Source organism: Marmota flaviventris, chromosome X (assembly GCF_047511675.1).
Source record: "Marmota flaviventris isolate mMarFla1 chromosome X, mMarFla1.hap1, whole genome shotgun sequence".
NCBI classification, from domain to species: domain Eukaryota; kingdom Metazoa; phylum Chordata; class Mammalia; order Rodentia; family Sciuridae; genus Marmota; species Marmota flaviventris.
Genome location: NC_092518.1, coordinates 17,322,515 through 17,339,324, shown reverse-complemented (window position 1 = coordinate 17,339,324; position 16,810 = coordinate 17,322,515).

Sequence of the window (16,810 nt, the reverse complement as noted above, 5' to 3'; positions counted from 1 at the left end):
TTTTGTCTGCAAGTAATGAAACCCAACTAAGTGGATTTAACAAAAAAATATATTTTTTTTCTGTATCTTCCTAGTTTAGAGTTGGCCACTGGGGTATTTGTTCACTGGCTCAGCAATGCCAGAACTGGCATTTTGGCATTCTCTTAGCCTTTTCCATCATGCTTTATGGTGAAAATATGACCATCACTATTCCAGACATCAGGTTGACATTTATGACATGAAGAAGGGGGGAGGTTACATCTATTCCTTTTGTAAGGAAAGCAATATTTTCTGCAGAATCACCCAAGCCAATTTCCTTTCATTTCTTAATGACCAAACTTATAGCACATGGACACTCCTAAAATTAGGAGAGGTTTGGAAAGAGATTAGATTTTCAGTCTTTCTGAATATAGGCAGAAGTGGTAAATGAATGTTGTGAGGACCAGGAAGGAGCTAGAGTGTCCACCTCTGTGTGTCTGCTGTATTTACTTTTGTAGGCTGGCTAGGGTTACTTGGAAGTCTGGACTGGAGACTAGGTGCAGTACCAGGAAGAGCCTCAAGGGGGAACCAAAGAGAAGGCCACTTGGCAGGGTCCCACATAATACTCATTTTATGAGTGTTAGGGGTAGCTCCTCTCTACTATCATGCCTTCTATATCCCCTCACCTGGATCCATATCCTCTCCCCGCCCTTCAGAATTTGTTTTTCTCTTGAATTTGGTTGTTCGCCCCTTCACTTCTCATTCTGCTCACACCTGGAGAGAATTCAGGGAGCTGACATTGGCAGGGCCTGAGACTCCTGCCAGGCCAGCAGCTGTGCCAGCCATGATCTCCCTCTGGGTAGGATTTGAAGTTGCCAAGTCTCACATCCCAGTCAGTCAGAGATGAGGCAAATAACAGGGGCTTGAGTGCCCAATGATCAGTGTCAGACCAGTCAGTGTGAATCCAGACAGGAATCACTCTGGGGAAAGAAATCTGTTCTGTCTCTCTCCACCTCCCCCACCTTTCTCTCTCTCTCTCTCTCTCTCTCTCTCTCTCTCTCTCTCTCTCTCTCTCTCTTATCTTTCTGTGAGAAATCTGTTCTCTTAAGACAAGCTTGATTCTGCACTTCTGCATTTCTATATGGTTTCTGCCTATCTTGGTAATCTATTTTTTTTTATAGAAACCTCACCCTTGTCATCTCAGAAATAAAAGAGATGCTCACACCATACAAGTGAGACCTTCTTTTTTTCTACCTCCCAGGCCAGGAATGGGAGAAACCAATCTGATCAAGCCAGAGATTCTTGTAGGAACAGGGTGATTAGTCAGGTAAATACCTGGGGTGGCCAAGATCAAGGGTGATTTCAGCTGTCCTGTCACAGAGGTAATTCTTAGCTATGGTTGCTGGTAAGATCAGAGAATCAGAATTTCAGGTAAAGTTGACAAATGAGAGTTGAAAGAAGTGTTTTGCCCTACTGAGTATTTTGGTACTTTTCTTTTTGTATTGGGAATTGAGCCCAGGGGCACCATACTACATCCAGCCCTTTTATTTTGAGACAGGGTCTTGCTAAGTTGCCCAGCTGGCCTGTAACTAGCAATTCTCCTGCCTTGGTGAGTAGCTGAGATCACAGGCATGTACACTGGGCATGGCCCTCTGAGTAGTTTTTAATCACAGTGTTGAAGTTACATTGTATTTCAGAGAGGTTAAAGATGGGTATGAATGCTTGTTGGAGGGTAGCATTGACCCACAATGGTTGAGCAATACTGATAAGGGCAGTGACACAGGACAGAGTGGAACGCTTCTAGGGGCAGTGACACAGGGCAGAGTGGGGCATTGTGTGGAGACAGGTAATATAAATCTTACCTGCTTTGTAAAGTTGCCTAGGTTTAAAAATTCTCTGATTCTCTGATGTAACAGTGAGAAGATTCTGCCACTTTAATTTGTGACCTAAGGCAAGAGCTAGGGAAGGCATTCTGAATCTTTCTGCTGCCATGGACAGTTTTGTAAGTCTAGTGAAGTCTATGAATTCCCTCTGAGAATATTTTTTTCATTAATGGGTATTGTGCCTAGGACCTTGCACATACTAAGTAAGCACTCTTCCTCTGCGCTAAAACTATAGCCCTTGGATTTTTCTTTGGTGGTATTGGTGATTGAACTCAGGGCTTCACACATTCTAGGCAAGTACTTTACTGCAGATATACATCTGTGGTCCCAGAAAATGTTTTGAGATTCATAAAATACATAGGATTAACAAAGGAAGTCAATTATATTAAAATACCACTATTAACATTTATTTATAAAAACCATGTTTGTGATAGAGTAATACAGGTGTTTCTTTATTAACATATTAAAAATAACAAGATCTAGTGACAGATCTAATAAATGCTGTAATTTTGAAGTAGTGATGAGTGTTAATAGGTTTTTGAGATATCTGTAACAATTGAAATGTGATATGAAGGGAACAGTGAATTTTACTGGTGATGAAGTCATAGGCCCTGCCTAATACTGCTGCAGTTTGTCATCTATATTGAATTGAAGGAAATGCCAAGTTTCAGTCAGAGGTTAGGGAAAACAAAAAGGTAAAATTTCCCCATCCAAATTGCAGATCCCCTGGATTCTACCCATAAATCTTTGCCAAAGAGTAGAAAAAGAGAGGACTGCATCATGGCATGCTAATGCTTCAATTAGGGAGGTCAGGCAGAAGACCCGGCACTAATCATGGGGTCAGCTCTGTCAGTGGTCCAAGCAATATCCAAGCTTTCATGAAGGATCTGAAGTAGAAATTACACTCTATTTTTGGGGACTGTTTGGATTCTTAGATAATGCCAAGTCTGGAAGTTGTGTTAATTTTTTATTGGCAGTGCATTTAGTTATCTTGCAGGAGATTAATGGACCTAGAGTTTGGTCTGAGCCTGTGAGAGTTTTTTGTGACACTTTACTCCTAGCCTTCCTGCCCTGTCAGGAACTGATGAGTGTTCACAAGGTGTCATGGAGTAATGTTTATTTGCCGCCTTCTTGAATGTGCTAAATGCAAATGAAAAGCCAACATTAAATGTAAAGGAAAAGGTGCAAGGAAAGGATTTGGTTCTGGGTCCTCTCTCTCTCTAAATATGGCGGTGGGAGTTTAATTACTAACCTATATCGAGCCCTCAGTGAGAAGATCACTTCAAGAATAATATTAATCATTATTCTCATTTTGCAAGCAGAGAAGTGAAAACTAGCAATGAGTTCAAGGCTGAAGAGCCTGTCAACCAGTGTTGATGAATAGAATTTCCTACTAAAGAATCACAATTCTTTTGGTCACAGATGCAGTTATGTTTTTTAAAAAGCATGCCCACCAGTAAGCAAATAATTACCAAATGCCTGCCTCATGACCTGCAATGTGGAGATTGGGGTCTCTCTTAGCTATGATGGTTAGTCAAGGCCTCTATGAGGAGGTGAAGTTGGAGTTGAGAGCTAAATGAGAAGCAGTTTACCATAAAAAAATCTGGGTAAAAGCATTCCAGGTAGAAGGACTGGAGTGTAGGAATGCTGTAATTTGGCAACAGATGGTGAGGGACAGGACAAGGCCAGCATGTAGAAAAGGGACCATGGAAGGCAATGAAGCTGGAAATATAGGTGGACCCAGAGCTCAAAGGGCCTTAGAAGCTACAATCAGGGGTGAGGATTTTGGTCTGGTTGAAATGGGAAGTTGTTGGAGGCTATGAAGAAGTGTAGTCTACTTGACCAACATGTTCTGATTGCTGTTTCCAATAATTACTTTGCTATGTGAGGACAGACTGTCTAGGGGCAAGGGAGAAAGGAGACAAAGGTTATTCAAGTGGGGAGTTGTGGCAACTTGGACTCTATGTCTTAGTCATCTTGGGGTAACATAACTACATGCCATAGACTGGTGCTTAAATAGCATAGATTTACTTCCCACAATTCTGGTTCTAAGATCAGGGTACCAAAAATTCATTTCCTGGCTTCCTTCTCACTGTTTCTTCACTTGGCAAAGACAGTGAGATCTGGAGTCTGTTTCTCATGATAGGGTCCCCACTTGCATGACCTCACAAAACCTAATTATTTCCCCAAAGCCCTACCTCCTCATACTATCACCTTGGAGGTTAGAGCTTCAATATATGAACTTTTGGGGAAACACTTTGTCTTGTAGGGGTTCAAACCCTGGGAAACAGACTTGGGATCCTGTAGGTAAAAGAAGATGCAAGGTGCAGTTGGGATAGTATTATTATTAGGAGGTGGGAAGAGCCTCCACCCACCAGCCCTCTGAGTCTTTCCATAGGCCTTTTTTTAAAAGCAAAACCTTCTTTTAAACAAGGAAGGTGCAGTGCCAAGCTGATGTTTATGATCTGGAGTTTATATGCTGAATCAGGATGTTTATGACCTTAACTACATACTAAAATATAGCTGATTGGAAGTCTCAGTGAGGGAGCCTAACTATAGCCATCTTAGGCCTGCCCTACACACATATATTTAATCCATAAGACAAGGATTATAACTGTGCAGGTAGAGCAAAGTAACCAGATTCTACAGATATTTTTAAAAAACATATAATAGGACTTATTGATGAATTAGATATGGGGTATGAGAGATGGGAGGTTATCAGGGATGACTTCATAGTAACATAGGGAGAGGTTTTAGAGTGAAACTTCCTAGACGTTTGCCATGCCTGGTCACTATGTCCATGGGGAAAATGGTGAATTATGTGAAGTCTGTCTGTATCCTTTGTTACTTTCTCCTTGTGTCCTTTCTCAATTATACCATCTTCTCAGTTTCTAATTTCCTTTTTGGGTTTTCGGGTACAGTTCTGTACCTCTTTCTTAGAAAGCAGTATAAGAATAAACAGAGGGTAGGGTTTGGAACATACAAGGCTAGTGCGTGGGTCCTTGGGTATAACTTGTGTTATCTGGCACCTTACTTCTCTGAAATGGGACAGAAAGAATTATCTTATAAAAGGTTTGTTTTTACTTTCTTGACTGAATAACACAATGAATTCAAGTGCCTAGTCCAGAGTCGGGTCAGTAACCTTGTCTGGACTTCAATTTCATTTTACCTCTCTTGTATCCCATTTAGGGCCTGACATGGTGACAGACTGGCTAGCAGTTCACTAATGAAGTAAATCATTTTGAAATATGCCCTGCTTCTCAAAGCTGTTCACACAGAAGAGCACTGAGAAGCTTTAAAAAATACTCAGGCCCAGACCATCTCCTAGGACTTCTGATTTTTTTTTAACCTTTATTTTATTTATTTATTTTTATGTGTTGCTGAGACTCAAACCCAGCACCTTGCACATGCTAGGTGAGCGCTCTACTGTTGAGCCCCAGCCCCAGCCCCAGGACTTCTGATTTAATTGGTCTGAGAGGAGGTATCCAAGAATCAGTATTTTTGAAAACTCCCAGGATTTTCTAAGTTTGAGAATGCCTGTTAAATTAGTGGTCAGTTTTAATTTAATCAATGAGCATCAAGAAAACCATAGCATTTCTAGAAAAATATTGGAGGCTCCCAAGCTAGAGTTTTCATTTGAGCAAGTGAAGGCTTTTCTAAAGTGTTCCTCAATAATTAATGTTTAATGCACACTTTTGTGTCTGACAATATTCTAAGTTCCTCTCTCACTCCCCTTTCTGACCTTAGTCACATTGGCTTTTTATGTTCCTTGAAAATCCCACATGCCCTGCCTTCACACGTGTATTATTTTCTAGCCTCCCCATTTTACATCCCCTTTGTTCTGAAAACTTCTGAATCTAGATATTGTGTAGATTCCCTTGTCATCCCTCCATTTGCCTACTTTTAATATCTGTCTTCTACATTCTACTGTAAGTTACATAAAGGCTGAGAGAGGTCTGTTTTGTTCACCACTGAGTCCTCAGTGCTTAGCTCAGCATATAATATTTCAGCATAATACAGGGTATTTGTTCCCTTAGTATAAGACTATCAGGATTGAGACAGATTCTAATTTCAGCCTCCTAGAGGACTTCAAATAACTCCTCTTCTAAGCTGGGTTCTGGATGCTTATTATAATTTGGATTTGGAAATTCTCCCAGAGGCTCATTGTTGAAGGTTTGGTATTTAATGCAGCAGTGTTCAGAAGTGGGACTTTTGTTGGAGGCTATATGTCACTGGGGATATGACCTGTAAGGATATGTCTTATCCCTGGTCTCTTCCTGTATCTCTCTCTGTTTCCTGGCCACCATGAAGTGAGTAGCTCTGCTCCATATCCTCCCACCACCATGATATTCTACCTCAACCTAGGCCCATAGCAATGGAGCCAGATGACCATGGACTAAAAATCTCTGAAACCATGAGTCAAAATAAATCCTTCCTTGTTTAAGTTGATTTTCTCAGCCATTTTGTCACAGCAATGAAAAGCTGACTACACACTGTTAAATCTAGTCAAGTGGGCACTCTCTGCCACCTCATGGCCTTATTGTACTTTCCTGTTATCTGGCTTTGGTCCGGACCACTCAGTGGCTTTAATAATATTGAATCCCACAGAGAAAAAGTTAGAATCTTGGACTGTTACTTCTGAGAGGCTCCTCTGCTTCAGTGGAAATTCCTGGATATTAATTGTTACTTGGATTGGGGAGCTGGGAGCATTTGTCTGTGTTGGGGGTAGGGGTGGCCCCATCTCTGATTTAGTCAAGATGTTTCCTTATCAGAATGATTCACTGGCCTGTGGATAAAAAGTGCATTTTTATTAGTAGTAATATAATAAATAGATCTTAATTCCTGCCTACACTTCCAATGGAGGAATTGGTTGTGTATTTTGACAAAACTCTGAGGTCATTTTTATTCCTTCATTCCCAAATATGAGACCTTTCACAGTTCTAGTTTGTAGGGAAGAAAAACTCATGCACATTATTGGAAACATTTGTTGTGTGGTTTTGGGATGGGTCCTCATAAGCCAATGTTGAGACAAGATACAGGCCCAGTTGTTTATTTGGGAGGTGATTCCAGAAGTTCTGGGAGGGGAGGCAGGAGGTGAGACAACGAAGAGAAGGAAGCTAATACAGGCATTTTAATGATAGGGTTGCTTTTGTTGGTGACTGACTCTCAGTCCTGTCATAGACCTCTGCAAGACTGTCTACCAGTTGCCTCATAAGGAGTCCTTATGTCTCATATACGGAGTGAGGAATCTGGGTATATATCCACCTACTTCCCTCTTTCATTGTTTGATAGCCACTAGGGGAGAGGTGTTAACTCCTGGTCCTTCTAACATGCTCCATGTGTGCACAAAACATGCTTCTGTGTCTAGAGAGAGCCACAGAGGCTTTCTTGGAAAGCCATGGGAGTGTAAGAGAATAATGAGTGGCAAGAGCATATAAGCAGAGCACCAATAACATCTGTTCTACCAAAGACGTGTGTGTGTGTGTGTGTGTGTGTGTGTATGTGTAAGTGTATGCCACAACACTAAGAGGGGCCAAAAAAGGTTGATACTTTGTTGGAAGCTTATAGTTCAAATAAATGATAATTCAGACAGATGTATAGTACATATATAATGTCCAGGACATATGCATATCTTCAAGTACAAATAAGTAGATAAGTCTGTGACACTTGCTAAACCTGCTACAAAATCCTACAGGTTTATATGAATAGAATAAAAAAGTGTCTAGTGTTGGCTGGTATAACACACCAGTTTGCATATAGAGCAAACTTTACTTATTAGAGACATCATTAAATAATTGTCAGAAAAGTGTTCATCATTACATTTATGTAATTTGTATACAACCCTCCCACAATTGAGGGAAATGTGAATAGATATAAATGGATAAATCTGGGTTGGAGTTGTAGTTCAGTGGCAGAGTGCTTGTCTAATATGCGTGAAGCCCTGAATTTGATCATTACTGCAAAAAGTAAACAAAACAAACAAGTTTACAAAAATAGCTTTTCTGCCTCTTTGATACAACTGAAGAGCTGCTATATTAAATGCAAGTTGCCCTATCATTTAGGGTCTATGATACCAACCCTACTTGAAAGGCATATAATAAAGAAGAGTTGAGAAGAATAGTGCTAAATAATAGAGCAAACAGGAAGTTTCAGAACTTTAGATGTATGAAGGGTATGTGTGCTATATGTGATGGAGGCTAGCTGGGATGGAAGAAAGTAGAATTTAAGATGAGCCAGAAAGCTAGCCTGAGGAATTGGTAAATAAAAGGGAACCACTGTGAAACATTTGTCTTATGCTCCATTTCCTTTATATGATTTTATGTGTTTTTCCCCCACTAAAAGGTAAAGTAAAGCAGGGGTTGTTAACTCAAAAAATTATTTATCATGGTATGGCCTTATTTTGCCACACAAATGTCAACAAAAAGTGTAATAAAAACAATATTTACTTTGGCTGGTTTGTATTTTGCTTTGGGTTTGACTGAAAACCAATATTAGCATTTATTCCCAACTCCCCCCGCCCACTGCCTCTAAATCACTGAGACAAAAACTGGTTTCATTTTCTTGCGGTCATATTAGCTCTGGGCATGAGGGGCTCAGTGACACTCTGAAAGGGAGCTAAATGCTACAGTCAACATCTGCCTTAGCTTAGTTTTCAAGTGCTCACCTCAATTCATTGCATTAATAATTTTTAGAAGTGATTTTTTTAAACTAAAGTTATTTACTTAGGGAATCATCTTCCTACATTTCTTGAAGTACTCATTGGTTAATATTTAATCAAAATACAACACAACCAACACACTAGAGAAATAAAGATACCCTACAGATATAACAACATAATTATGGCATTCATGTGTGAAAACTAATATGAAAGAGTTTCCAGTTTTCTAAATTACTTTTTTTCTTAACTTGAATTCATTTCTGGTTTATGATTTATGTTGGGGTAGAAGGTGTGCCATCCTATTTTCTAAAGTACAGTAACTGATGGTGTTGTTAAATAGCAAGACTGGAAATCTCTTCCTGAGCCATGGGCCAAAGTTCTGGATATTTATCTCCTCTGTGGGGTTAATTGTTTACTCATGCCAGAGTATAGGTATGATTACATTTGTGGCCTCTAATTCTGTGAGGGTTAATATCTCGTATGTTGCCTCCCTTGAGTGGCAGGTGCAGGCAGCCTTTCAAAAGAATGATGAGGGAATATGGTCATATCTCATCTAGCATCATTACAAATCACCACTGTCGACACATGTGCAATAGATGCATTTACCTGAGGGGTTAATGGACAAAGAGATTTTTTTTTTTTCAGACTCCATGTATCTCTTCTACTAGAGCCACCCTTAGAAGTACAGAGTATGCCTTCAGAAGATGGCTTGGAGGCCAAATTACAGTTGAAGGATAAGAAAGAATAATGGTGGAGAATTGCAATATTATCAGAATCACTTCTTTGGCTTCTAAAAATAACATATTGATCCTTTTTCCAATCTCTTACCAGTAATGGAAAAAATCTACTGCCTTCCTTCATTGACAATCACTGCTTTGGTGAATATATCAGTCAGAATTTAATTGAGAAAAGAGAAACTACACTAGGAGTTTAATGGAAGGGATTTAATATAGGAAGGCTAAAGAACATAAGGGAAAACTGAGGAAAGTCAGAGATGAACAACAATTGCAGGAAGCAATTACCAGTACTGGGCTGGGAGACCAAGAGGGAAGAAATAGTGTTTTAGAACCCAGGATCTTGGGTTTTTGCCCCTCTGTTGGTGCTTGAGCCAGTGAGGGGGGTGATCCAGTGTGTGCTCTGATAACCCAGATGGCATAACCCAGGGAGTTAGGGAGCACAGGTCCTTAAACTGCTGCTGGCACCTCTTAGTGTGTGAGGTGGGGCTTCCTTATAAGGAAGATATTGACAGACACTAGAAAAGAAGTAGGAGTCCCTTGTCCCCTCCAGCTATGTTCTGATATTCTCTAGAAGATCCTCCATGTTCAGTCTTCTACTGGTAGTACTTACAGGAAGTCAGCTAGCAAGGGAATTATAGAATGATAGTTTGCAGAGCTCCAATTTTAGGATCATAGGGCAGACTGTAAAGGGAGGACCTGGAGCTGAGTGACAATAAGAAAAAGACCATTGCAATAGTCCTCTATCCCCTAGGGGAGGGAGTCTGTCCTTTACCCTGGCTTCTGCTTTACACCACTACTAGGCATGGTGGGTCCCTTGCTTGGACCCCTGATGGGGGAGGATGTTGAACAAAATGCAGATGAGAGGACTTTAGTTGCTACTTCTTGTCAGCAATATTTTCTCTACTCCTGCACTTCTGGAGGTCCCGCTGAAGCCTTGAAAGTTGAATTGAATGGAATAATATAATTTTCATTTGACTTTAAAATATGTCATTAATTTGAATGAGATTTTAAGAATATTGAGGCTTGAGAGAGACAAAGAGTGAAAGTGAACACTTCAGAAAAGTTAAACTCAGGAAATAGATGAATGCATCTCCCTCACAATCCCTTATAAAACATTTTACTGTTTACAAGTAAAAACATCCTTATTCTGATTAATTTGGGGGATTTAATAAGGTCTTAAAACCCTCCTGGTTCACTTTTAAATGAACCAGCGAGCTGAAAGGTTCCCTTTGATCCATGTATGCAAATTGATACAGAGGCTGATGCAGATAACAATGGAATTTTCCAACTGCACAGCAATATATGCTTAATTATACATGGTATTGTTAGAGGCACACATTTTTCATGGAATTAGGAAGGTTTCATAACTTTGGCAAAGTCATTTAAATGAAAGCAGTACTGAGATTGCGGCACTGATACCCTAACATCTCTAACCGTCAGTGATTGGGCTTATAGGGGTTTTAAATTTATGATAAATAACTCCTTTTATGTCTGAGGCTATGTGTTTTATTAAAAACATATTATATTTGTCAGTGAAAGTTTTTGATGACATAAACTGATCTGGCAACTGATTTTGCTATGTACCTTCCTGGAATTAGCATGTTTTACTTTAGGAACTATTTTGGGAAGCAAAGACAGTGGAGGAAGGGAAAAGTTTGTAGGAGGAAGGATAAAGATTTAGATTTTTTGTTCGTTTAAACAATTATTTATTAAGTTCCAGAGCTGATAAACAAATTCTTATTTGCCTAGAATTCATAGACATTGATTTTCTATCAAGGAAGTTAGAACCAACTCCTGCAGAAGGTTATTCTGTGTTCTACTTTTATTTTTTAGGTTTATGCCATGGGTCCCCTCAATCTTGTGGGTTTTCAAATTTTTTACTTCTCTTTTCTTATTCCCTGTATATATTTTTTAGTTTTTCTCAAATCCTCCAGGATTGTCACTATCTGCTGGGCTTGCAAGCATCATCTTATCCCCCCCCCCCACACTTTTAATCATATTTTCTCAGAAATTTGAAACTGTGATGGCATATGGTTTTGGATTCAGGGTATTCCTCCATCCGCTTCAAATTGTCTCAGCACCACAGATTTCCTTGTAGATAAATTAGGCACTTCTGAAAGCAGGATGAGGTCTTTGAGACCTACAGCTATGCTTAATTATAATACCTTATATTTGCATAACATTTTAAAGTATACTGTCTCCTATAAAGGCACTTACCTCATTATATTTTAATTGTATTGTTTACCAGGCTGTCTCTCATAATAGAATGTGAGCTTCTGGAGGGCCAGAAATATGTATTTCTCATCTGGCAGGCCCAGCACTTGGCATATAATTAGTGCTTTAATAACCATTTGTTAAATATGGGATAAATCATGTAGTAGTTTTACTCACAAGATTATTATGAGTATTAGATGAGTCATTAGATGGAAAAACCCAATCTGATCCTGGTACATAGATGGCTCTCAGTAAATGCTTTTGAATTAAGTAACACTTCCTATGATGCAAATAGGATTGTTATCAGATGCTTGTAAGGGGTAGAGCCATGGAATGCAGATCTTTCCTTCTTAAGTTTAGGGTCTTTCCATCCTACTTGCTATTTCTCACACTGACACATAACCAGAAGAGCAGTGAAGTGCTATTCCATTGGTTCTCTAAATAAAACAAGATTATTCACTTGGATGACTACTATGTCATATAAGATCATCTTGCTAATAATACATGGAAATAGAAGGGAAATAGTGTGAAGAGATTCAAAAGGATAGACAATCCCTCAAAGCATGTATTCTTTTCAGAAATGCAAAATATCATGGGGATAGCAAATTTACCTTCATTGCTAAATTTTTATTGCAAGCTGAAGTGGAATTCATATGGGTGGATGTTTAATCACCAGTTTTTGACTGTAAGCTCTAAGAGGTCAATTTCTGTCATGATTGGCACTGTTTTTTTCAGTGCCTGGAATAGTAGCTGGTAGGTGTTATAGATTGCATTCATGGGCACAATTCTTCACTCCTTTAACAACATCCTTTGCCATCTGACTCTGAAGTTTGTTCCATTAAAGAGGCAGAATCTATGTTTCTACCTCATGGATTTGTGTTTGTCTATGTGACTTGCTTCAGCTAGTGGAATATTAGTAGACCAAAGGCTTCAAAGACAGATCAACCTTAGAAAGCACTAGAAAGTGGAACTTGTCCTCTGATGCTTCTGCTATTTTCATGAGAGGTACATGACTGGACACATCTTCTAGTCCTAGGAGGAGGATGAGAGCATTGTGAACCAGAGTTAAACCATCACAGCCACACTGGAACAGATCATCCTACCTCAACTGAGATCAGCAGAGTTGCTCATTTGATCTTATCCTAAATCAACTGACCCTTGTTCAACACAGACCTGTGAGAATAAAATGGCAGTTGCTTAAAATTATGTACCTTTTTTTGCAGTATTTTGGGAGCAATAAGTGATTCAGATTTTTAATGAATATTTGTTGAAAGAATGAATGCATAAATGGCATTGCATAGCCTGCTATTGTTAGGTATCCATTTCACTTCCTAGTATTAACTCCCTCAAAAGAAGTGATCAGGTAAGTGCAACATAGAAGAAAATGCCCAGAGTTGTGCATTAGGAGGTTTTAACAGTGGCTCTGCCAACCTTAAGAGACATCACTGTAAAGTGAAACTAATTTCACCAACTAAGTGTCCTGGCAATTTTATAGGAACTGTGAGGATGAAAGATAGTAGACTTTGAAAAAGCTAAATGTTCTTTAGTATAATTATTACCAGGTTTTACCATAGTGACTCATGTATCTGACCTCATCAGAGAACAAGATATTTCACAAAAGAGCATTCTTCAGAAGATGAAGGTTTGTGTGTATAAATGCTATTACATTTATTTTTATATTTTTGTACCCTTTTGAAGTATAGTATTTGATATCATCAGTACTTCAGCTTAATGACTCAGAATTGTAATTATGAGCAGCCATAGTTTTGTCCTTTCATCAACTCAATTGTGAAATAAGGAGGACACTAAGCGACCTCCGGTGACTTCTACTATCTTTTCTTGTTCTGATGTTTCTCTACTGTGCTGCCACACAGTGATGTCTTTAAGGGCTGTTGAAACATGGGGGACTTAGCCCTTTTGCTGAATCTACCACTTGCTCAACAGTTCTGCTTGAGTGATTATTTTGCCTGCTCTGTTAGTCTTTTATTCCTCACCCCTGATAGACTTTTTTCACTCTCAGTGTGTTGCTGTGTCTAATCTGCTGCTATTTTTCACAAGCATGGTGATTTGGGTGATTTGGAAGAGGCCAGTGAGGATAGGGGGTATTTCTCTCTCTCTCTCTCTCTCTCTCTCTCTCTCTCTCTCTCTCATATGATTAAATTCATAGCTTTATGGAGCATCTGTGCTGCTGAAAAGTCCTTTAAACTAATTTTTGGGTTATCTGGGTTACAACTGGCTGAGGTGGCTGCAAGTTGGACTTCTGAGTAAATGAGTTTTTTTTTTTTTTTCTGAATTGTTGGCTTTCTCTTCATAGCTGTGAATTAGTCTTGAGTTTACCCAAATTGTTCTTCACCTTTCATTCTACACTATTTTAAAAGTGCTTTGTAGGGGGATCAAAGCCATCTTTTCAGGCATCTCATCTTCATTCCCTTTTCCTGTTTCCTATTCTGCCTTCAAATGGAGAACACCATTTTAAATATCATGAGAGTGAAACTCCTGAACATGTTGATAATGACTGAGCCACTTCCTATCTATGGTATAGCTAAGGTTCTTCCATGTAAGTTGTGTCACATGGTGTAGTAGAAAGAATGTAAATATAGGCTCATAAGGTGGCTTTACCACCTGTTAGCTGTTCTGTGTTTCCAGCTGTGCAATGAACAAACTTCCAGTTTTTGGTCTTCTCATCTATAAAATGAAGCTAATCATAGTTCCTACCTTCTTGTTCTGTTTTCAGATATATGTATACAAATTTATCATAGTGATTGGCAGATGTAATAATTAATAAATGTCATCATTCATATTATTAATATATATTAATTGTAGAGACTTGTAAAACAGAATGGTACAAAGGAAAATTAAAAACTATAAAATTCTATCACTTAAAGAATTATTGCTAATATATAGGCAATGTATATGCCCATGTATATAGTACAGTGAAAGCAACAGAGGTATGTGTGTGTGTGTGTGTGTGTGTGTGTGTGTGTGTGTATATATATATATATATATATATATATATACACTGTAATAATGTGTGTGTATATATAATGTATATAATGCCTATATATTAATAGGTATTTTATATATTTATTTTGGACCTATTTTGGCATTTTCTAGATTTTGTTCTGAAACAAAATATTAAAACATATTTATTTTTCCTCTTTTCATATTTTTATTGGTGCATCATGGTTGCATATAATGATGGGATTTGTTGTTATATATTCATACATACATACAATACAATGAAATTTGGCCAATATTAATCCCCAGCATTCCCCTGCTCCCTGCTCCCTTTCTATATTGATCTGCCTTTGATTTAGTATATATTTTAAAGAAACAATTTGCTTCACAAGAGACTGGGGGGAAGGAGGGCTCATAATCAAATTATATACAGAAATTATTTTCTTACTGATAATTTGCTCAATTCCATAGTATTTATAAGTATGTGCCTCATGGATTATACATAGCTGCTTCTTTATTTACCTTGGATTTAAAAATCCAGAGGAAAAGTGCTCAAAGTTCTGATTTTTGTAGGGCTATATAACCAAACGTCCACAATTTTTTTTTCTGGATGGGATGGCAGGAACCATCTGTAAAGAATAGCTGTATTTTTGATAAGGGGACTGCTATTGTGCCCTTGGAAGTATCCCACATATTAGGCAGCCAGAAATCAAGTTCAGCGCTCCAAAATGTCGAAGCTTCAGTTGACAAAGAAATCATTTTAGAATCATGATGTGAAGTGCAAAGTAGGCTTTTTTCCTGAAAATTTGAGTAGAACTCATATCTGAGAACAAAAGTTACTAAGTTTTTTTGTGTGTTAATTTTATTTATTAGTGCCTTATAGTCATACATTGCCGCAGTCTGGCTGGGCACAATCAGGAGCCACTTGTCAAAAGAAACTAACTTTATTTTTAGAACCACACACCAAACAAAACAGCTCCTCAGGAAAAATCCTCAGAGCCTCAACTGCCACCACCGGCTTTTTACAAGCCTCTCTCTCCCCCCACAAGCTTCTTCTCCACCTCCCACAAACCTCCTGCTCTTGAGGCCGATTGGCTGGGTCACGTGGGCAGAGCCAAAAAGTCCCCCAATGAGCAGCTCCGTGGTCTGAAAGGGCAGGGAAACAGTCCAATGAGCATCACCGCAGAGGAGCCAATCAGCTAGATGTTGCTGGGGCCGAGGAGCCAATCAGCTAGATGTTGCTGGGGCCGCTGTGAGCCAATCATCAGCCGGCAGCTGGATTGCTGGCAGCTGGAAGTTTGCTGGGGCCCCTTCGGCTGTGGCTCTCAACATCTCCCCCTCTCTGTTTAAACAACAAGCATGTGGCTTAGGGACCGTGCCTGTTAGGCAGTCCAATTCAACATATGGTCCTTACCCGTCATCGGATGAACTGACCTCTAGGCGTCAGCCTCCTGTCTTAGGTTGGTACCACTGCAATTGGATCATACCCGTCACTGACTACCGGTCCAGCATACAGCTATACTTGTGGATAGGCCTTTGCACCAGTGGGGGGATGAGGTTCTTTGCCTCACCTCTGTTGGCCCCCAAATTTTAGATCATCACTAGTAGAGGAGGATGCAAAATGCCATGACATTAAGCCAATTGAGGGCTCCTTTGAAAAATTGTACCACCGGTGACATCATCAGCAAAAATACCCCAACACTACCACAAGTCGCTGCACCAACAGATAGTTCAAAATGCATACAGGTGAGCTCACAATGTGTCCAGGCAAGTTCTGCAAGCAGTTCAGTGATGGCTATTGTAGAAGGTGTAGATTGGTTTTATCTTTGACTTCACCAGCACTGGGATGAAGATAGGAATTCTGGCAATAATGGCTAAAGAAAAAATTATGTAACATTACAGAAGGCACTAAAAGAAAACAATTTTCTTAACAATTTACATTGTCTTCACCGGCACTGGGATGAAGATAGGAATTCTGGCAATAATGGCTAAAGAAAAAATTATGTAACATTACAGAAGGCACTAAAAGAAAACAATTTTCTTAACAATTTACATTGTCTTCACCGGCACTGGGATGAAGATAGGAATTCTGGCAATAATGGCTAAAGAAAAAATTATGTAACATTACAGAAGGCACTAAAAGAAAACAATTTTCTTAACAATTTACATTATCTTTAAGAGAATTATTAAATATAATGAAAAGGAAAGGTGAAAGTAAACAAACAGATCTGTTAACCTTCTTTTTTGTTTACATATTAAAACAATCCTCAACAGTTGTTTACCCAGTATAAATTAAACCATATAAATCACGTGAAAAAAAAATATTTGGATCCATTTTATCATGAGCGCTCATCATATATGATATATGTACATTCAAACATATAACACAAAACACAAGTGTG